The following is a 23,343-nucleotide window of genomic DNA, read 5'->3' as shown; positions in this document are numbered from 1 at the left end:
CTACGTGTTATGAGACGTAGAGCAAACTCTCTAAACTCCTAGAATTCATTAACCTTAATTGGGATTCTGCTCGTAAATTAAGTGGGGAAGATAACTTTTAGTTGGCTGTTCTATGTTTTAGTTACATATATGTGTATTTATTTGAAAACGTGTGTTTTGCGGAGGCTTTTGTGAAATAAATGATGCAGATGAAATTGACAGAGCTTCGTCTACCTGGTAGTTCCTGGCAGATCCTGTACGACGAGGGTCAGGCTTTCCGGAACCGCCGTCTCCTGAAACATGTAAAGAAGGAATTGTACGTGAGGCAAGAACCTCGCTTTCTCATCATTCTAAGTTAGAAAACACATTGACCTGAAAACTTGTTGATCACACAACGTTGCTCACGGAGATTGAAACAGCTACAAAAATGACATAGTGAAATAATGGAGCCCTGTGCGAAAACTGATATGCAGATTACTTAACAGAAAAAGAAAATTGCTTAATTTTCAGCACTTCAGAAAGTTGAGTAGATGTAGTCGTTAACGTAGGCTACTTTGAGGGCCATCAACCCGAAGAAAAGTGATTCAAATTCTGTTAATGGGAGAAAATATAATCGCAAAAAAAAACGACAGCCAAGGCGAAGAATGGTCATAGGCTACTCTCCTGGTCACTAGCCCGAGCAGCAGTGTCTCGGGTTAAATTACAAGCCCCTTATCAGTGTATCGAGAGATGAGGGTATGTGACAGTAATTAAATCCATCCGTCCGTCGGAAGGAATCTTTAAGTGCGGCAGATTCACCTGTGCTTTTCGAGTGGATCGGGCTAGGCCGGCCGAAGTGGCCGAGCGGTTCTAGGCGCTACAGTCTGGAACTGCGCAACCGCTACGGTCGCAGGTTCGAATCCTGCCTCCGGCATCGATGTGTGTGATGTTCTTAGGTTAGTTAGGTTTAAGTAGTTCTAGGGGACTGATGACCTCAGAAGTTAAGTCCCATAGTGCTCAGAGCCATTTGGAGAGGGCTAAACACTGTCACGTGTTTTTACTTTCTCCCTTCCTTTCATTTTGTAAGATACGACCAACGTGTTGCACTAGTACACGACAGTCACCTACATGATCCAGATACACATTTCAGAAGATGACAGCAGCCATGTACGTTTTCTTGGACTTTGCCAAATTTGCTGAGCAGAGTTGCCATGCTGACCTCTAAGCTCAGCATCGTGTATAGTGCTGGTTTTTGGAACTACGACGTAAAAAAATCAAAGGGCTCTGAGCACTACGGGACTTAACATCTGAGGTCATCAGTTCACTAGAACTTAGAACTACTTAAACCTAACTAACCTAAGGACATCACACACATCCATGTCCGAGGCAGGATTTGAACCTGCGACCGTAGTGGTCGCGCGGTTCCAGACTGTAGCGCCTAGAACCGATCGGCCACTCCGGCTGGCTTACGACGTAAAACAAGAAAATTGCATCTCAGGGCGTCATTAGCTGAAGTAATAGAATTTGCTCGTTCCCTGAAAATTGAGGGTTGTTTGATATGTCTGGTAAATTTCCATGAAAGAATGGAAAATTTTTGTTGCACTTTCGCGGTTGGTAATCTCCATTATTCCAAATAATATTAGCAATGTACAACGAATGGTTAACTGTTGACAGTCTGAAGTGGTCAGTGTGTCCACTACGATGGTAAATGGAGAAAACCGAATTTCGTGCTGTTATTAAACATTTTCATTTCAAAGGTTGGTCTCCAGCACAAATCAAAACGGAACTGGATGAACTTCACGCGGTCACTGCACCACCATTGAAGACCAATTACTTTTGGTTTAATGAATGTAAACATGTTCGTACAAGCACCGAAGACGAAGCGCGCTCAGCCCGTCCAGTTGAAGTCGTCACAAAGGAAACCATTGACATAATCCATGATATGGTAATGCGAGACCGCAGAATAAAAATTCGCGAGATTGTTGAGACCGTAGTCATCTCAACTGAGCGTGTACATAATAGAAGCTATGTGCGCGCTAGGTGCCGCGATTGCTCATAGTCAACAAAAAACGCGTCTGGTACAACATTTCAACACAATGTCTGGCGTTGTTTAATCGCAGTTCGCAAAACTTTTAGCGCAGATTTGTGACTGTCGATCGACCATTACATCAAAGTCTAAACGGCAGTCAAAACAATAAAGGTTGGTGAAAGCGCACCAAAGAAGGCAAAAACCATTCTGTCAGCTGGTAAGGCGACGACCACTGTTTTTAGGGAATTCCAAGGAATAATCCTCATAGATTTCTTGGGAAAAGCAGACGATAACTGTGCCCTGTTATGCGTCATGACTGGATCGTTTGAAACTTGCATTGGCTGAAAAGAAGACAATGTTTGGCGAGGAAATAGCGCTCTTTCACCAGGAAAATGAACCACCTCATACAACAGCGATAAAAATGGCCAAAGTGCATGAATTGGACTTTGAATTGGTTCCTCACACAACCTATTCACTTATTCACCAGACAAAAAAATGGTTCAAATGGCTCTGAGCACTAAGGGACTTAACTGCTGAGGTCATCAGTCCCCTAGAACTTAGAACTACTTAAACCTAACTAACCTAAGGATATCACAACATCCATGCCCGAGGCAGGATTCGAACCTGCGACCGTAGCGGTCCCGCAGTTCCAGACTGTAGCGCCTAGAACCGCTTGGCCACCACGTCCGGCTCACCAGACTTAGCCCCAAGTGACTTCTTCCTCTCCTCTAACTTGAAACTTTGGCTTGCTGGGAAGAAATTTTCATCAAATGAGTAAATGGCAATTGGAGCCAACGAGTACTTTTGTAGAGCCTGACAGAACCTATTTTTCTGAGGGCATTAAAAACCTGCGGTACGCTGGACCAAGGGAGACTATGTCGAGAAGTAAGATGCGTTGTTTACAAAACAAAAATTTTTTCTTGCTTTGTTACCAGACTTATCAAACTGCCCACATGTGAACCTTTATCAACTTTTAGTAAGTACCCGTTAGTTGGCGCAAAACAGCCAAAGATAGTGTTTCATGACGCCTTGATATTCGAATTTATCCCTTTTTCTCTGAAACATTCGCATTGCTGCAGGCAAAAGACGCCATATGAACTAAGTAATTCCCCACATTAAACATGGTGACTTAGAATTTCCTATGTATTTACAAAAAACAGGTTATTAATTGATATTATCATCTCTCTGAAGGGCGAGAACTTTTCCCCTTGATCTCGCATTTCACAAAATAAACGAAAGTTTAGATGGACTAAGGAAACAATAAGGCAGAAATAAACCAGGACAGTGAAGTGACATGTTTGTGTCAGTCGATTGTATGGAATCAGCACAAGAAAAAGTGTCGGCGTTGGATCTCGACAAAATGGCAGAAAGAAACTATCGTTTTTGGATGTACCCATGACCACGCCGTGAATGAAGTTGGCCAACTTGCTGGTGAATCAACGTGAATTGTCTAACGTAGATCTGCACGGAATAGTGTACGACACCAAACTACTAACACAGCTCAGGAAAAATAGTCGTAAAAAGATCCTAACCGACTGCAATCAGAGACGAGTGTCTCACCTTGTCACTGCCAGTCGGTCCCAAAGCCTACAGGAATTTCTGCCGACAGAAAATTCAGAACCATTCAATCAGTCTCCAAGTGAACGTAGCGGCGAGAAGAGCACGCAGTCGTTGTTCGGAGCCAAGTACCTCGCAAAATGCTCTTGCTCACAGCGCCAAATAAAGTTAAGTCTTCAGAGGGGCAAACAACACAGAACCCGAAGAGTAGCTGTTGAGCTGGGGGCATTTAGTGTGGTCCTTTTTCAAATGACCCTTTTTCAAATGACCCTAGGCGACGAGTGTACCGACTTCCAAATGAAACGTTTAACCCGCAATGCGTGGAAGGTGTAATTCTACCTGGGGTGGTTCTATGACATCTTGGGGGCATTTATCATACTATGAGTTGCGTACATTGATTCAGTTACCGCGAACGTGAATCAAGATGTTAATTTTATCATTCTCAGTTAACAGGTGTTTGCTTTTCTTCTATATCTTCATGATGAGCATACTGTGTAAAAAGGTGCAAGATGTTCGAAATTCTGAGAAAAATTGGGGAAAGCTGTAGGGAAAGATGGGTGATATACAATAAACACAAGAACCAAAAGGGAACTGTAAGGCTGGAAGATCAAGAACGAAGTACTCAGATTAAAAATGGTGTAAGGCGGGGATATAGTCTTTCACCCATACTGTTCAATCTCTTCATCGAAGAAGCAGTGACAGAAATAAAAGAAAGGTCCAAGAGAGGGATTAAAATCAACGTCAAAAGATATCAATGGGAAGATTCGGTGATGACACTGCTATCCTCAGTGAAAGTTAAGAAGAATTACAGGATATGTTGGATGGAATTAAGAGTCTAATAAGTATAGAATGTTGATTGGGAGTAAATCGAAGAAAGAGGAAAGTAATGAGGAGTAGCAGAAATGAAATAGGGAGAAACTTAACATCAGGATTTGTGATCACGAAGTAGACGATATTAAGGAATTAGGCTACTTAGGCAGCAAAATAACCTATGATGGACGAGCGAGGAAGGCATAAAAAAGAGACTAGCACTGGAAAACCAGGCATTCCTGACCAAGGGAAGTCTACTAGTATCAAACATAGGTCTTAATTAGAGGAAGAAATTTCTGAGAATGCACGTTTGGCGCACAGCATTGTATTATAGTGAAACATGGACTGTGAGAAAACTGGAATTGAAATGAATCGAACAATTTGATATGAGATGCTACAGAAGAATGTTGAAAGTTCGGTGAACTGATAAGGTAAGCAATGCGGACGTTCTGTGTAGAATCGCAAGGGAAGGAATACATGGAAAATACTGACAAGAGTGGACAGGATTATAGGACACTTGTTAAGACATCAGGGAATAACCTCCCATGTACTGGAGGAAGACAGAGATTGGATACGTCCAGCAAATAATCGAGGGTATAGGTTGCAGGTGCTACTCTAAGATGAAAATTTTGGCACAGGAGAGGAATTCATGGCAGGACGTATCAATCCAATCAGGAGGCAGATGACGCGAAAAAAAAGAACTGTGAGCACTCCCGTTTTCCCAGGTAACTACAGCCATGTGAACGGGGCATCACACACGTTTTTGGTGCACTATCCCACCTCAACTGCCCCACTAAATCAACCAATCTTAACCCTATAGCAAATATCTGGAATGTTTTACAGTAGAGGCTGAAATGCAGCAATCTACATCTCTGCTCTACGGAATATAATCATCAATGAGTGGCTTCAACTGGATACGGTGTACCTGAGCAAACCTGGGGACTCTCCTCTTCTCCGTCCACCTCAGTAGTTGCGTGGACAGCGTAGATCGTTGCTATGCAGAAAACCTGGGATTGCTCCTTAGTGGGAGGATTGGGATGGGCTCCACTCAGCCTCGCGTTGGCAGTACAGTACCTACTTGAATGAGAAGTGGCCGCTCCAAAACCTGCAAAGCGGATAATACCCGGCAGAGCAGTGTGCTGGCATCCAAATGACGGCATTGCGGGAGGATGACGTGGTGACCGGTGGGTCTCGATTGGCCCATTTGTGGTCAGAGCGTCAGAGCTTTGCTTTGCTACTTCTCCAACCTGAGGCCATTACTAACGCTAGAAGTTAGAACGCTCAAAACTTGAACCGCATTAGTAACACACTAACTCCTGGGAGTTGTAATGTGACTGAATTGTTCATTTAGAGTACCCTACATATCTTTACCTATATTTTTATCGTCTCATGGTATTCTTCAGGTCTATTTACATAATGAGTGGGTAACTGAGACGTTATTTTCGTAATTCGTATTAATACTTGCAAGATGCATGTGTAACTCCACACATTGCCTACAGTTACATCTACATCTACATACATACTCCGCAATCCACCATGCGGTGCGTGGCGGAGGGTACCTCGAACCACAACTATCATCTTCTCTCCCTGTTCCACTCCCAAACAGAACGAAGGAAAAATGACTACTTACATGCCTCTGTACGAGCCCTAATCTCTCTTATCTTATCTTTGTGGTCTTTCCGCGAAATATAAGTTGGCGGCAGTAAAATTGTACTGCACTCAGCCTCAAATGCTGATAGGTTAAGATAGAAACTGAATTAGCTGTTCAGTTCCGTTTGTGAGAACCTTTATTTTTCCGTTTATTCGGCACGTCAACCTAACAGAGAGGCGGTGGAGGGGAGCTAGTGACCATCCTTCGGCGCGGCCATAAATGCAAAGTGGGCTTCAGGGCCGAAGCTGCCTCCACCCTCGTTTTTTCCCCCCGGCTCAGCGCGGATCATGTTAACTCAACGGGTGGTAACGCGTTAGGCAGCTAGCAAGCCCTCCTGCAAAAACACGATGACTACGTGAAGGAATGTCTCCTTTACTTAAAAAGGCGGCGGTTGGAATCTTCCGTGGGAACTGAAAGACATAGCATCTCAACATCTGCTTTTGGAACGTGTCTGTGAAGACGGATAGCTTCTCCTTCTTGCACGCGCTGTGGCGAAAGCTTGGAATTTCATTGGAGCGGTGGTCGCAGTCTCGGCAAAACTTGGCTCTTTTGACGGCGCTCGGAATCACTGCTGTCACTGCTGGATGAGTGGAAGCTTTTCCAAAATTAGAGAGACGCTAGAATTTTAGTAAAGTCACAGACATCTCTGCCCTCTGCCTCCAAGAACGACCGTCTCGCTGGAGCTTCATGGGCAGCGCACGCGAATATGGGACCTGTACATTGTCAACTGCTGCACTTGGCCGGCATGCACACACGCACGAGTATTGGAATTCATTTGTTGAGATTCAGGCAGCAGTTTAGGGGCACACTCTTTGTTTACATTGCGGAGTCAGTAGTTTCATTTATTGATGACCACAGTTAGTTGTTTGATTTGCAGGGTGGAAAATTCTTGGCAGATTAAAACTGTGTGCCGTAGCGAGATTCGAACTCGGGACCAGTTGTCTTTCACGGGCAAGTCCCGAGTTCGAGTCTCGGTCCGGCACACAGTTTTAATCTGTCAGAAAGTTTCATATCAGTGCACAAGAGTGAAAATCTCATTTTGCAGGATAGACTTTACCTGTGTGGACAGTGTTGCTCTTCGAAGTTCACGTTTTATGTATTAGCATTTTCTGATATCCTTTTCGCTTGGCCGTTGGCAGTATTCACTTTGCGATCCAAACACTGGTACCAAGGTCGGAGTTAAACATAACTGTTTCTTGAACTTTGCACTTATTGTCATCTGGTTGAAGGTTTCGCACTTGAATGCACATTAAGAGAAATAAACAGCATCTTTTATAAGCTCGCATTTTCATTCAGTAGTTAGCCGTTTGCCTTGACTAATATGTGGTGTCGTGTGGTGGTTGACCTGCGTATTTCATGCGTGACAATTAATTTTTAAACGTAGGCCTATCCCTGTTAACATCAGATTTGAGAAGACGTTATCTGTTATGCGACTTGTTTCATTACCTTTTAAAAGTAAATTCGCGTGATAGCATAGGAAGCATCATTCCGTTTTGCGATCATGGGGGCGTTACTTTTGCACCTCAGGGTACAGCAACCGCAAGCACCTCAACTCAGAGTGACTGACTTTTTCTTTTGTTCGTTTCAGTATACTATGAACGGCCCTCCCGGTTAGCCGTGCGGTCTACCGCACTGCTTCCTGGCGGGAAGGCGTGCCCGTTCCCGGCACGGATCCGCCCGGCGTATTAGTGTCGAGGTCCGGTGTGCCGGCCAGCCTGTGGATGGTTTTTGAGGTGGTTTTCCATCTGCCTCGGCGAAAGCGGGCTGGTTCCCCTTATTCCGCCTCAGTTACACTATGTTGGCGATTGCTGCGCAAACACTTTCTCCACGTACGCATTCAGCATAATTACTCTACCACGCAAACATTGGGGTTATACTCGTCTGGTGTGAGACGTTCCCGTGGGGAGGGGGAGTCCACTGGGGGACGAACCGCACAATGACCCTGGGTTCGGTGTGGGGCGGCGGTGGGGTGAGTGGACTGCTGTAGCCTGTTGTAGGATTGTGAACCACTGAGGGCTACGGCGGGGACGAAGCCTCTCTGTCGTTTCTAGGTCCCCAGCTCCGTACAATACAATACTATGAATGTGAAATTTGTTACCTGTCGGAATCTGTTCTTTGTTAACCCTATACAGGGTGAAAAGTATTTAAACCGACAAACTCTGGAAGGCTGTAGGGGACATTAAAACAAATATTTTCCCCTAATGTCATTTTTTCCTATGAGGAGTATTTAAACCGGTAGAGGAAGATTTATCTGGCGGCAAATTAATTAAAGCAACAAACATTTTTCCATTTTTTATGACCAAGAGACAACACATTAACTCAACCCAATTTCGTTTACAGTAGATTTCCAAAAATGCCTCCATTGATACGTAAACAAAGATAACACCGTCGGATCATGTTCTGTCTGACACGGGCAAAAACCCCAGGAGTATCCTGAATTGTTCCTGCTGCTGCTACTATCCGGGCAACCAGATACTCTTCTGATGCAACAGGAGTTGCCTAAACAAGGGCCCGCATCTCGTGGTCGTGCGGTAGCGTTCTCGCTTCCCACGCCCGGGTTCCCGGGTTCGATTCCCGGCGGGGTCAGGGATTTTCTCTGCCTCGTGATGGCTGGGTGTTGTGTGCTGTCCTTAGGTTAGTTAGGTTTAAGTAGTTCTAAGTTCTAGGGGACTGATGACCATAGATGTTAAGTCCCATAGTGCTCAGAGCCATTTGAACCAACCTAAACAAGGTTTCACATCTCTCCCCACACAAAAAAGTCCAGAGGGGACATATCTGGGATCGAGCGGGCCATGATACAGGACCACCTCTGCCAATCCACGTTTCTGGGAACCGTCGGTCCAGGAATCGACGCACACGACGACTGAAACGAGCCAGCGCCCAATCATGTTGGAACGACATGTGTTGTCTTGTAGGGAGCGGGACGTCTTCCAGCAACTTTCTCAAATTGCAGCGTTCTGGCCACGCGACGGCGTTCCTGTCCAGGTAATCTGCTAAATGACCCGGTCTCACGCAGGCTTTGGTACACAGCAGCAAAGGTCGTATGATGCCGGATCGGCGATTAGGATATTGTTGTTGATAAACGCGCTGTACAGCTCGTCCGTTGTGGTGTGCTACGTAGTACGCACCAACCATATCAGTGTACTGTACTCACTCCAGCTGTATCGATCCATTAGTAAACAGAGACAATGCACTACTACACTGGTGGACAGCAATTGCCTACAACTGAAGAGCTTAATACACCCTCTAATAACTGAAGATCGTAATACGTCCTCTAACAACTGAAGAGCGTAATACGGCCTCCACTGGTTTAAATAATCCTCAGGAAAAAATGACATTAGGGAAAAATATTTGTTTTGATGTCCCCTACAACCTCCCAGAGTTTGTCGGTTTAAATTCTTTTCACCCTGTGTAACTTCATACTTGGGTACGACTTAAAATTGCATGTACAACGAATTGTCAAAACGAGTTTTTGTGCAAAATTTCCAGTGCCCAGATAGCTGTATAGACACGTTTCGAGAGCTAATAACTTAAAAAGAAACTTCTTGTTCAGCGTACTTGCAAAGAAAATATGTAACCTCGGTATAAATTTCTTCTTTCGTCACCAGCAGACTCGGTGAACTGGCAGAGTAAGGAAATTGTTTCGAAGATCAAAACCCATCGGTTAAGCCTTGAGGAAACAGGTTCTCTGTGGTTACAGCATCCAGTCTGTGCGGACAATGAGTGCGGCTTTTGTCGGTAGCAAAATCACGGGGGCGGCAGCCGGCGACAGTGGGGGACTGGACGCTGGCTGAGATTTACGACTTGTTTGCCGGAGCGCAGAGCAGGGCAGCAGCACTGTGGGGGCGGCTCTGGCCGCTGACTGCACGTCCCCCGCCGCGATAGCGTGGGCGGCTGGCTGCAGGGACAGCAGTTTCCAGGGCCCCAAACAAGTTGTCTCGCGTCCGCCGCACTGTTTTAGAGCTCCAATTTTATCAGTGACTTACATCTAATATTTGCTGCTTGGCACTAAAAAGAATGTTTCTGAAATGAAATTAAGCGTTCATCGCTTTCCATTAGTGTAACTGCAGGACATTAAAATTCCCACACCGAGAAGGATGAAAATAACTGGTCAGGTGCGAGTAGGGTTCACGCTCTGATGGTTCCGCACAGTTAACGTAGACAGTTCATCCCTCGCTGAAATCGAGAATTACGACGATTTTTGCCTCTAATCGACAGTGATACTGGCAAGTTATCGCTCCTAGGAATTCCAAGACTTTCGAGAAGGTTTTAATTTTAAGTTCGAAATTGGATAACAAATGACAAAAAATATTTTTATCGTGTTATGTAGTTATAAATTAACACTTCCCATTACTTGTACTGTTACTCCTGGCCTTTTCCCAAATTTCGTGATTGTAGGTCAACGGAAGTATCCTACAGGTTGTAATGAATGAGTTTTCGAGTAACAAAATGTGTGACGTAAATATCCGTACCTTTTTATTTTATTTACTTAGAAGATTACATTAATTACACCGCCAAGGGAATATAGACCGTAGCAAGCGAAATAAATTTCACCTTGGTACGTCGACCCCTTCCTGAGAAAAAATGGGTCTTAACAAAAATGGCTCTGAGCACTATGGGACTTAATATCTTAGAACTACTTAAACCTAACTATCCTAAGGACATCACACACATCCAAGCCCGAGGCAGGATTCGGACCTGAGACCATAGCGGTCGCGCGGTTCTAGACTGAAGCGCCTAGAACTGCTCGGCCACCACGGACAGCGGTCTTAACAGACAGACGCACGGACAGACAGACAGTTGGATAACAAATGACTAATTTTTTCGTGTGGTATAATTAAAAATTCACAATTTTCGGATTTTTTTCCTTTACTTGTACCGTAAACCTTGCTTCTTACCAAATTTTATGATTCTAGGCCAAAGGTATTTACCCTATAGGTTTTGATGAGTGAGTTTTCAAGTATCAAAATATGTGACACAAAAAATCGCCGTATCTTTTGATTGCGCTGTCGTAGAAGCTTCAATTTTTTTGCGCCATAAGGGACCGTAGACCGTAGTATGTGACACAGATTTCAACTTGGTACGTATACCTGTTCCTGAGACAAAGGTGTCTTTATAGACGAGGGCACGGGCAAATATAATTACAAATTAACAATTTTCAGATTTTTTTTCTTTTACTTGTTCTCTAAGACCTTGCTTGTTGCCAAATTTCTTGATTCTCGGTCAAACAGGACGTATAGGTTTTGATGCGTGAATTTTCGAGTATGAAAATATGCCACACAAATGGCTTTAACTTTTGATGGCATTGGCTTAGAAGCCAAGGTACCGTAGATCTTAGTATGTGTCACAAATCACACAAACTCCTGAGTAAAAAGGGTTTTCAACTGTCGGACAGTGAGAAAGTCATACAACGAAGTGATCTTGTGGGGGTTCCATTTTTACCAACTGAGGTACGGAACCGCAAGAACGAAATTTTATTTATTGTGTGTACACAGTACAGCAGTTAGAATAGATGATTAAGTATATAGATTTGGGGATATACAAGGTCAGTAATTTAGTGCACAGTGGTGCCACCTCTGGCAGCAACAAGGCCCTAGCTCGTCTATGTATTAAGTCGGACTGAGCTTGGATAACAGGCACATCACATGTACTGCTTTAACTATATACTGGGATTCATCAATCGTAGTGGCAAGTTTTTGGTGACGTGCTGGTCTCTCAGCTAGCAACGATCAGATGTTTTGAATGGGCTGCAGATCTGGAGAACATACCATCGAAGGCAACAGTCAGACACCTTCTGTATCGGTGAGTGTGAGGGGAACGCGGCCAGAATGCAGTCTTACATTATCTTCTCGACAGATAACGTTTCAGACACCTCAAAGATAAGGCACGGGAACAGGTCTTAAGGCCAGAATTGTAACGGCTGCTCTCTAAATTACCATCTTTGCGAAGCAGAGGTGGTCATGTGGCATACTCAATTGCACTCCATACAAATGTCCCGAGAGCTGGCCCGTACGAAGATGACGAATGCAGTCTGGCACGTTCCTTCTCCTCGAAGCCTCGACACTCGGTTGTGGTAAAAGGGCCACTACACATTGTTGTAGAATCTGTGAGAGTATTATTTAGGTTAAGTTTTGCGAGTGATGTGTGTTTTTGTATGACAACGATACAGTGTTTGATCCATTATTTGTTACATGAATCTGGTCGTTTTAAGAGAATGCTTGAGGTTTTAAGGTTAACCTACAGAAATATTAACGTTCCGTTTTTCTCATAAGGTTATTTTCTCTCTCCAAGTGAATGTATGCGAGTTGAGACAGTGACATTTATCAGACGATCTGGCTAGTTTATGTTGCAGTTTCTCCAGATGAAACTCCAGCATTAGTTCACCTTGATCCATATGTAAGTTTTAATGGTGTATTCGCTTCAAGAATCGTATAAGGTAATGTTCAGAGTTGTTCCCTTACTGGTTAAGCAGCATGAGTGGACTGGCCCGTTCCTAGGGCGAGTCAGTGCTAGTCTGAACATTTTTAGTGGTACAGCTTCTTCATGCTACTGAGATGGTGAGATTACAATCGACCATTTTGACGATATCAGTGGGTGGTTGCCTCTGACACCACGAAGCCTCTTTTGCCCTACCCTATTTATCTTCACTCTCTTGCTGTGTCGTTAATGCTATTCTGTGTTTCTTCTTCTGTGTTTCTTGTTCTGACAGTACCAGGATTCTATCTCATCTTCTCACCGTTTAATAACTGTAGCATCGTGGCTCAGTTCCTACAGCGTTCAACAAGTACCGAGTTTGGTATAAGAATACCACAATGAATGGTGCCTATAAAAAACAATGGGCGTCAACGATACCGGTGAGCAGGGTGTCCGAAGGTGCGGCCAGGAACAAACACGCAAACTGAAAGAGCGGGACAGCGTAAAGAATTTAACACTTATGCAAAGCGAGCATAAAGGTGAGTAAACAAGATTCTGGCTTGTGTTAGCTTACGGCTGACTTCGGAGTCGGCGTGTTAGAACCAGGAAGGCTGCGGCTCCACAGGCGTTGTCCAATGTGCACGACGCTCTTGCCGCTTACGGTGAAGTTACGGATCATTCCGACTTTCGACCATGAACAGTTCCTCGTCTTTATGCCAAAAGTGTCGCCTGAGCACTCTCCACCTCGACGTCATGGGCGTCGATTCGGATGGTGACGGGCTGATGGTCCACCAGAGACTGGTGGTCGAGATCTGATGAGAACTGGAGGCAACTCCTCCGGGCTTGGCAATCATGGAGACATGCACTCCACCTCCATCACATCCCTCTCTGGTAAACAGTTCTGAGTAGTGGGCTTCTCTGGATGGGGGCATTATTTGTATGGCGAGTTGGACACAGGCGGTGGGAATGTCTGCGGGCGCCGCTCGGTGTTTGGAGCCATTGGCCCCTCCCGCCTCTGCGAAGGTCTCCGGTATGTCTGATCTGTAGTTCCCTTTGCTGAGTTTGATGTGGGCATAGCTGAATAGAATGGTATACCATATGCTACTGACCTACTGCAACTATATAAAGTTACACTACTGGCCATTAAAAATGCTACACCAAGAAGAAATGCAGATGATAAACGGTTATTCATTGGACAAATATATTATACTAGAACTGACATGTGATTACATTTTCACGCAATTTGGGTGCATAGATCCTGAGAAATCAGTACTCAGAACAACCACATCTGGCCGTAATAACGGCCTTGATACGCCTGGGCATTGAGTCAAACAGATCTGGGATGGCGTGTACAGGTACAGCTGCACATGCAGCTTCAACACGAAACCACAGTTCATCAAGAGTAGTGACTGGCGTATTGTGACGATCCAATTGCTCGGCCACCATTGACCAGACGTTTTCAATTGGTGAGAGATCTGGAGAATGTGCTGACCAGGGCAGCAGTCGAACATTTTCTGTATCCAGAAAGGCCCGTACAGGACCTCCAACATGCGGCCGTGCATTATCCTGCTGAAATGTAGGGTTTCGCAGGGATCGAATGAACGGTAGAGCCACGGGTCGTAACACAACTGAAATGTAACGTCCACTGTTCAATGCGAACAAGAGGTGACCGAGACGTGTAACCAATGGCATTCCACAGCATCACGCCGGGTGATACGCCAGTATGGCGATGACGAATACACGTTTCCAATGTGCGTTCCCCGCGATGTCGCCAAACACGGATGCGATCATCATAATGCTGTCAACGTTTTGCCATTCGTGCACCCAAGTTCGTCGTGGAGTACAGCATCAAAAAATGGCTCTGAGCACTATGGGACTTAACTTCTGAGGTTCAAATGGTTCAAATGGCTCTGAGTGCTATGGGACCTAACTTCTAAGGTCATCAGTCCCCTAGGACTTAGAACTACTTAAACCTAACTAACCTAAGGACATCACACACCTCCATGCCCGAGACAGGATTCGAACCTGCGACCGTAGCGGTCGCGCGGTTCCAGACTGTAGCGCCCAGAACCGCTCGGCCACCCCAGCCGGCAGTACACCATCGCAGGCGCTCCTGCCTGTGATGTACCGTCAAGGGTAACTACAGCCATGGTCTCCGAGCTGATAGTCCATGCTGCTGCAAACGTCGTCGAACAGTTCGTGCAGATGGTTGTTGTCTTGCAAACATCCCCATCTGTTGACTCAGGGATCGAGACGTGGCTGCACGATCCGTTACAGCCATGCGGATAAGATGTCTGTCATCTCGACTGCTAGTGATACGAGGGCGTTCGTATCCAGCACGGCGTTCCGTATTATCCTCCTGAACCAACCGATTCGATATTCTGCTAACAGTCATTGGATCTCGACCAACGCGAGCAGCAATGTCACGATACGATAAACCACAATCGCGATAGGCTACAATCCGACCTTTATTAAAGTCGGAAAAGTGGCAGTACGCATTTCTCCTCCTTACACGAGGCATCACAACAACGTTTCACCAGGCAACGCCGGTCAACTGCAGTTTGTGTATGAGAAATGGGTTGGGGACTTTCCTCATGCCAGCACGTTGTAGGTGTCGCCACCGGCGCCAACCTTGAGTGAATGCTCTGAAAAGCTAATCATTTGCATATCGCAGCATCTTCTTCCTATCAATTAATTTTCGCATCTGTAGCACGTCATCTTCGTGGTGTAGCAATTTTAATGGCCAGTAGTGTATTTGCAACACATCAAACACGTTGTATTTCTAATGGTCAAGGTATACAACACGTAAACGAACTTACGTGTGAGAGCAAGTTCTCACCACCAGTTTGATATATGTCGCGTAGCATGATGACGGCATCTACGGAAAACGCAGCGCAGTGTACGACGACGCGTGATACTCGCGAAAACACCGGATGTCAACCGAAATGGCGAGCAGTAAGGCACAAGGAGCAGACAGAGCTAAACACAGAAACAGTAAGAATGCGTCAGAATTAATACACAGGTGAGCGTAAACCGAGTAAACAAGATCCGGGCTTGAGCTGTCGAGGCCGGCCGCTGTGGCCGAGTGCTTCTAGGCTCTTCAGTCCGGAACCACGCGGCTGCTACGTCGCAGGTTCGAATCCTGCCTCGGGCATGGATGTATGTGATGTCCTTAGGTTAGTTAGGTTTAAGTAGTTCTAAGTCTAGGGGGATGACGACCTCAGATGTTAAGCCCCATAGTGCTTGGAGCCATTTGAACCATTTTGAGCTGTCGAGTCGGCAAAGCTACGACTCCAAACTCATGTATCCGACTATCACTCCACTTTCAGCGGAGTTGTACATCACTCTGACTCTCGATCGTAAACTACTCCTCGTCTGATATAAATGAGTTTGGCGGGGATACCAAAATTACGATTGTCACTTCCTAAGAAATTCATGCAAATAGCTGTACATGAGTTCCGACTTTTATACGCTTGGTACTGATTGGCCAAATGGCTCTGAACACTATGGGACTTAACATCTGTGGTCATCAGTCCCCTAGAACTTAGAACTACTTAAACCTAACTAACCTAAGGACATCGCACACATCCATGCCCGAGGCAGGGTTCGAACCTGCGACCGCAGCAGTCGCGCGGTTCCGGACTGAGCGCCTAGAACCGCTAGACCACCGCGGCCGGCGGTACTGATTGTCCACCGTGCCTGTAGCTCCACTACTTTCCTGTTGCTTTTCTGACCTATGGTTACGCGGAAGATTTTTCCCTGTTTCACGGCCTCAACTGTTTTCAGGTAACCTGACATCATTACCTCGAGAACTCATCAAACCACAACGTTCTCATGTTTGGAAACTCTTATTCCAACCCATGATATCCTCATAAACTACGTCATCGTAGTGATTTGGTTCTACTGGCTAGGCACGTTAATCCGTTACGTCTGTCACTAATATTTACATGTTCTATCAGTTCTATATTCTCTCGATGATTATTTCACTTTTTCATCGATTCTTGTGCGTGGCCGCCACGGAACTGTAAAACAACACGATTGTGGAAAATCAGCTAGTAATTAGTGTTATAGTTGGTATGAAATTTCCATAGTCAAAACATTGTGTATAGTATATATGAATACAACACACTCGACTTGACAAACAGCGTATGTAGCGCAAAATTACGCTACTACTGTAGAATATCCACAGTTTTGTGATTTTCCTTTGTACTTATGAAGTAGTTCTACCAAGCAGCGACGGAAGGATCAGTTAACATGATGCTCTTCGACCGTTGTTAATTAATCGAATTATAATTTTGTTTGGAAAAATCGGATTTTATCAAAGTAAATGAATTACTAAGTTAGGAGAGCGACCACTTCGTCGTTTGATGAAGACTGCTTCGCTGAAAATCGGATTTTGAGCAACAGATCGCTTGGGGATAAATCAGGACATCCAAAAAACAATTAGAGTTCAAAAGTAGCAGTTCGCTATTGCGACTATTGATCTCTGGGATGAAACCTTCCCCAAGAGAAAGAACATTTTCCCGGTACGCCAGTCTTTATCATTTCCAGTCTGTTCTTGTTTCCTAACTGTTTCTCCCTCCATTAACCCAAGAACGCTAAGTTTATTACTCCACATTTTATCCAAAGGAGATTCTAATTTATAGGTTATGCATTAGTTAATTACTATTATTACGTCTCCAGTGGTATGTTACACGCCAAATTAAGCACAAAATGTCCTGTCTTATATCCTACTGCAGTCGTAAATTTTACGAGGGTTTAGTAATCTAGGGTTAAGTATCCACAATAGTGTTTGCCATGCTAATTACTAGAACTAATCGACTGGGGAAAGTCTGTACTCTGGGAATCTGCAACTTCCTTCAAGTTGTCTGTCTATTTACAACTGAATAAATGGAACTTACATTTTGCCGGACGCGTTTCGCCTTGCAAATGGAAGCATCTTCAGTGCGAAATGAACTTCCCACTCAGCAAGCTTTATAAATTCCTGTATTAATTCGCCGAAAACTATTTAAGCTTGCTAGGTGCTTTTTGTTTCACTGCAGTTAGAAATCTGAGTTGCATCGTTGGGGGGCGCATCTCATTATATAAGGAACAAAACTGCGATTTACTTGTCTGAAATATTGTCGCAGGTTCTCATATTTTTCAACTGATAAATCACGTTCTTTTCTTATTATGCTCGTAATTCTTTGGCGACACCAAGCCAGCCACAACTCTGACAAAGGGCTTCATACAAAATCAAAACTACGAAGGCACTTTACTGTGCTGCCACTACCGCAAAAAGTTTTATAGATTTTCAATCATCATCATCATCATCATCATTTAAGACTGATTATGCCTTTCAGCGTTCAGTCTGGAGCATAGTCCCCTTTATAAAATTCCTCCATTATCCCCTATTCCGTGCTAACATTGGTGCCTCTTCTGATGTTAAGCCTATTACTTCAAAATCATTCTTAACCGAATCCAGGTACCTTCTCCTTGGTCTGCCCCGACTCCTCCTACCCTATACTGCTGAACCCATGAGTCTCTTGGGTAACCTTGCTTCTCCCATTCGTGTAACATGACCCCACCATCTAAGCCTGTTCGCCCTGACTGCTACATCTATAGAGTTCACTCCCAGTTTTTCTTTGATTTCCTCATTGTGGACACCCTCTTGCCATTGTTCCCATCTACTAGTACCTGCAATCATTCTAGCTACTTTCATATCCGTTACCTCAACCTTATTGATAAGGTACCCTGAATCCACCCAGCTTTCGCTCCCATACAACAAAGTTGGTCGAAAGATTGAACGGTACACAGATAACTTAGTCTTGGTACTGACTTCCTTCTTGCAGAAGAGAGTAGATCGTAGCTGAGCACTCACTGCATTAGCTTTGCTACACCTCGCTTCCAGTTCTTTCACTATGTTGCCATCCTGTGAGAAAATGCATCCTAAGTACTTGAAACTGTCCACCTGTTCTAACTTTGTTCCTCCTATTCGGCACTCAATCCGTTTATATCTCTTTCCCACTGACATTACTTTCGTTTTGGAGATGCTAATCTTCATACCATAGTCCTTACATTTCTGATCTAGCTCTGAAATATTACTTTGCAAACTTTCAATCGAATCTGCCATCACAACTAAGTCATCCGCATATGTAAGACTGCTTATTTTGTGTTCACACATCTTAATCTCACCCAGCCAGTCTATTGTTTTCAACATATGATCCATATACACTCCTGGAAATGGAAAAAAGAACACATTGACACCGGTGTGTCAGACCCACCATACTTGCTCCGGACACTGCGAGAGGGCTGTACAAGCAATGAGCACACGCACGGCACAGCGGACACACCAGGAACCGCGGTGTTGGCCGTCGAATGGCGCTAGCTGCGCAGCATTTGTGCACCGCCGCCGTCAGTGTCAGCCAGTTTGCCGTGGCATACGGAGCTCCATCGCAGTCTTTAACACTGGTAGCATGCCGTGACAGCGTGGACGTGAACCGTATGTGCAGTTGACGGACTTTGAGCGAGGGCGTATAGTGGGCATGCGGGAGGCCGGGTGGACGTACCGCCGAATTGCTCAACACGTGGGGCGTGAAGTCTCAACAGTACATCGATGTTGTCGCCAGTGGTCGGCGGAAGGTGCACGTGCCCGTCGACCTGGGACCGGACCGCAGCGACGCAGGGATGCACGCCAAGACCGTAGGATCCTACGCAGTGCCGTAGGGGACCGCACCGCCACTTCCCAGCAAATTAGGGACACTGTTGCTCCTGGGGTATCGGCGAGGACCATTCGCAACCGTCTCCATGAAGCTGCGCCTCGGTCCCGCACACCGTTAGGCCGTCTTCCGCTCACGCCCCAACATCGTGCAGCCCGCCTCCAGTGGTGTCGCGACAGGTGTGAATGGAGGGACGAATGGAGACGTGTCGTCTTCAGCGATGAGAGTCGCTTCTGCCTTGGTGCCAATGATGGTCGTATGCGTGTTTGGCGCCGTGCAGGTGAGCGCCACAATCAGGACTGCATACGACCGAGGCACACAGGGCCAACACCCGGCATCATGGTGTGGGGAGCGATCTCCTACACTGGCCGTACACCACTGGTGATCGTCGAGGGGACACTGAATAGTGCACGGTACATCCAAACCGTCATCGAACACATCGTTCTACCATTCCTAGACCGACAAGGGAACTTGCTGTTCCAACAGGACAATGCACGTCCGCATGTATCCCGTGCCACCCAACGTGCTCTAGAAGGTGTAAGTCAACTACCCAGGGAAGCAAGATCTCCGGATCTGTCCCCCATTGAGCATGTTTGGGACTGGATGAAGCGTCGTCTCACGCGGTCTGCACGTCCAGCACGAACGCTGGTCCAACTGAGGCGCCAGGTGGAAATGGCATGGCAAGCCGTTCCACAGGATTACATCCAGCATCTCTACGATCGTCTCCATGGGAGAATAGCAGCCTGCATTGATGCGAAAGGTGGATATACACTGTAGTAGTGCCGACATTGTGCATGCTCTGTTGCCTGTGTCTATGTGCCTGTGGTTCTGTCAGTGTGATCATGTGATGTATCTGACCCCAGGAATGTGTCAATAAAGTTTCCCCTTCCTGGGACAATGAATTCACGGTGTTCTTATTTCAATTTCTAGGAGTGTATAATATGAACAACAGTGGAGACAGGTTGCAGCCTTGTCTTACCCCTGAAACTACTCTGAACCATGAACTCAATTTACTGTCAACTCTAACTGCTGCCTGACTATCCATGTAAAGACCTTTAATTGCTTGCAAAAGTTTGCCTCCTATTCCATAATCTCGTAGAACAGACAATAACTTCCTCCTAGGAACCCGGTCATATGCCTTTTCTAGATCTATAAAGCATAGATACAATTCCCTGTTCCATTCACAACACTTCTCCATTATTTGCCGTAAGCTAAAGACCTGGTCCTGACAACCTCTAAGAGGCCTAAACCCACACTGATTTTCATCCAATTGGTCCTCAACTAATACTCGCACTTTCCTTTCAACAATACCTGCGAAGATTTTACCCACAACGCTGATTAAAGAGATACCTCTGTAGTTGTTACGATCTTTTCTGTTTCCATGTTTAAAGATTGGTGTGACTACTGCTTTTGTCCAGTCTGATGGAACCTGTCCCGGCTCCCAGGCCATTTCAATTATCCTGTGTAGCCATTTAAGACCTGACATTCCACTGTATTTGATGAGTACCGTCTTAATTTCATCCACCCCAGCCGCTTTATTGCACTGCAATCTATTGACCATTTTCACCACTTCCTCAAATGTGATCCTATTTCCATCCTCATTCCTATCCCACTGTACATCGAAATCTGAAACATTACTGATCGTATTTTCACCTACATTGAGCAACTCTTCAAAATATTCCCTCTATCTGGCCAAGGAATCCACAGGATACACAAGCAGTTTTCCTGACCTGTCCAAAATACTTGTCATTTCCTTCTTACCTCCCTTTCGAAGACTGCTAATTACACTCCAGAATGGTTTTCCAGCAGCTTGACCCATAGTCTCCAACCTGTTTCCAAAGTCTTCCCAAGATTTCTTCTTGGATGCTGCAATTATCTGTTTGGCTTTGTTTCTTTCTTCAACATAACTTTCTCTGTCTACCTGAGTTCTAGTATGTAGCCATTTTTGATACGCCTTCTTTTTCCTTTTACGGCTGCCTTGACTGTGTTTTTCTACCAAGCTGTTTGCTTCATTCTACCTTAACACACTACTGTTCCAAGACATTCTTTAGGTACTTCTGGTACTGTGTCTCTGTACCTCGTCCATTCCTTTTCCAATGACTGTAATTGACTACATTCAACTAACTGGTACCTTTCTGAGATCATTGTTATGTACTTGTGCCTGATTTCCTTATCCTGAAGTTTCTCCACTCTTATCCTCCTACATATGGACCTGACCTCCTGCACTTTCGGCCTCACAATACCAATTTCGCTGCAGATTAAATAATGATCAGTGTCATCAAAGAATCCCCTGAATACACGTGTGTCCCTCACAGCCTTCCTGAATTCCTGATCTGTTGTTATATAGTCAATGACAGATCTGGTTCTCCTGCCTTCCCAAGTATACCGGTGAATGTTCTTATGTTTAAAAAAGGAGTTTGTGATTACTAAGCCCATACTGGCACAGAAATCCAAGAGTTGTTTCCCGTTCCTGTTGGCCTCCATATCCTCTCCAAATCTATCCATAACCTTTTCATACCCTTCTGTTCGATTTACAATCCTGGCATTAAAATCACCCATGAGCAGAACACTGTCCTTGTCCTTTACTCTAACAACTACATCACTGAGTGCATCATAAAAACTATCCATCTTACCTTGATCTGTCCCTTCACAATGCGAATATACTGACACAATCCTAATTTTCTTGCTAGACACTGTCAAATCTATCCACATCAGTCGTTCGTTTACATACCTTATTGCAACTACGCTGGGTTCCATTTCTTTCCTGATGTAAAGCCCTACACCCCATTGTGCTATTCCTGCTTTGACTCCTGACAGGTAGACCTTGTATTCTCCCACTTCCTCATCTTTCTCACCCCTTACCCGAATGTCACTAACAGCTAAAACATCCAGCCCCATCTTACTTGCAGCCTCTGCCAGATCTACCTTCTTCCCAGCGTAGCCCCAATTGATATTAATAGCTCCCCATCTCAACTGTTAATAATTTCTCATCTCTTTGTAATAAAATAGGTTGCAATTGGTTTTTGTTATATAGAAACAATTTCACAAAGGTTTTCGTATTTAAAATTTCTGCCTAAAATTAATAACACTGTAACCTTTTGTGAAATTCTCTTTTTCCATTACACAAAAAAACGTAGTTTTCTACATTTGCTTCTCTTTATCTTTGACAAGATAAACTTCCTACTTCGAATGGGATTCAAGATTCCCCCACACATTTAAATTAGTTTTTTTGTAATAAGTCGTGTACAGTTTTAGCTTTCTGCAGGTTGTTTTTATTTTACACCGAAATTGGAAACGTATGTTGTCTCAGCAAAGTAGCACCCAGTGTCTGCGTACTTTTGCCTTACATTACTAACGTTCGCATTTACTGTTTTATTTACAGGGTGGTTATAACTAAACATTCGCCACATGAGAGGGACCCCCCACGTAAAACGCGTGTTCATAGGACAATGAAACTTTGCGGAAACATTTGTAAGGACATGAGGAAACAAACAACGAATAAATCATTGAAAGGAGCACAATTTAATTTTCACGTGAGAGGGTAGCATTTGTTAACTGCGTACCAAGTTTCCCGTTCCATGTCACAAACGTTGCTTAGTGTGATGATCATCTGCATCTACAACAAACTAGACATTGCAGGACAAATGTTTGCAACATTTGTCGAACGGAGGACCATGGAGTATTCAACTGTCGTGACACAGCTCGTTCACTGCTTGAAGGCCGCAGATTGCGTCCAACATTCTTAGCCATGACCATAGTAACTTCCTCAACAATTTGTGGCGCAATTGGCCGTCGGCCTTTGCCAGGACCAATTCCCAAATCCTTAGTTAATTCGAACTTCCGAATCATGTTCTTCAACCACGGTGCGGAACAAGGATCTCTCCGTATTCCTTTAATGTGTCGATATTCGCGAACAGCAGGAGCACTGTCGCTGTTGTTTCGATAAAACAACTTTACGAGTAAATCCCTGCTCACCATGTCCAGAGCGACGTTGACTGTCTGCAACTGTAATGCACACTGGTTACTGTGTTTCAACTCTACGTCGCCATACCAGTACCGGCAGCTAACGGCAAGTCACGACGCCAGCACTACTAACAACACAAATCTTGCCGCGCACGGTGTGGACATCTTTCATATAAAATTGGGTACCAATACGGTAACTGGTTTTCTGCCTGCACTGGCTCAAGTGGAGAAAGTTTAATTATAACCACCCTGTACGTCCAAAA

The 23,343-nt window shown here is 44.9% G+C and overlaps 1 protein-coding gene across 1 annotated transcript in view; it reads right to left on the bottom strand.

The window, feature by feature from the left end:
• The window catches only part of LOC126188976 (glucose transporter type 1), a 1,320,264-nt gene that overhangs the window by 762,979 nt on the left and 533,942 nt on the right, over positions 1–23,343 (bottom strand). The window contains exon 3 of the mRNA XM_049930753.1: positions 214–272. The gene's annotated coding sequence lies outside the window, so the exon portion shown is untranslated. The remainder of the gene's footprint in view (positions 1–213; positions 273–23,343) is intronic.

The sequence above is a fragment of the Schistocerca cancellata genome, chromosome 5 (genome assembly GCF_023864275.1).
Source record: "Schistocerca cancellata isolate TAMUIC-IGC-003103 chromosome 5, iqSchCanc2.1, whole genome shotgun sequence".
Lineage (NCBI taxonomy): Eukaryota > Metazoa > Arthropoda > Insecta > Orthoptera > Acrididae > Schistocerca > Schistocerca cancellata.
The sequence above is the reverse complement of the archived record's forward strand: the minus strand, read 5'-3'. Positions and strand labels throughout refer to the sequence as shown.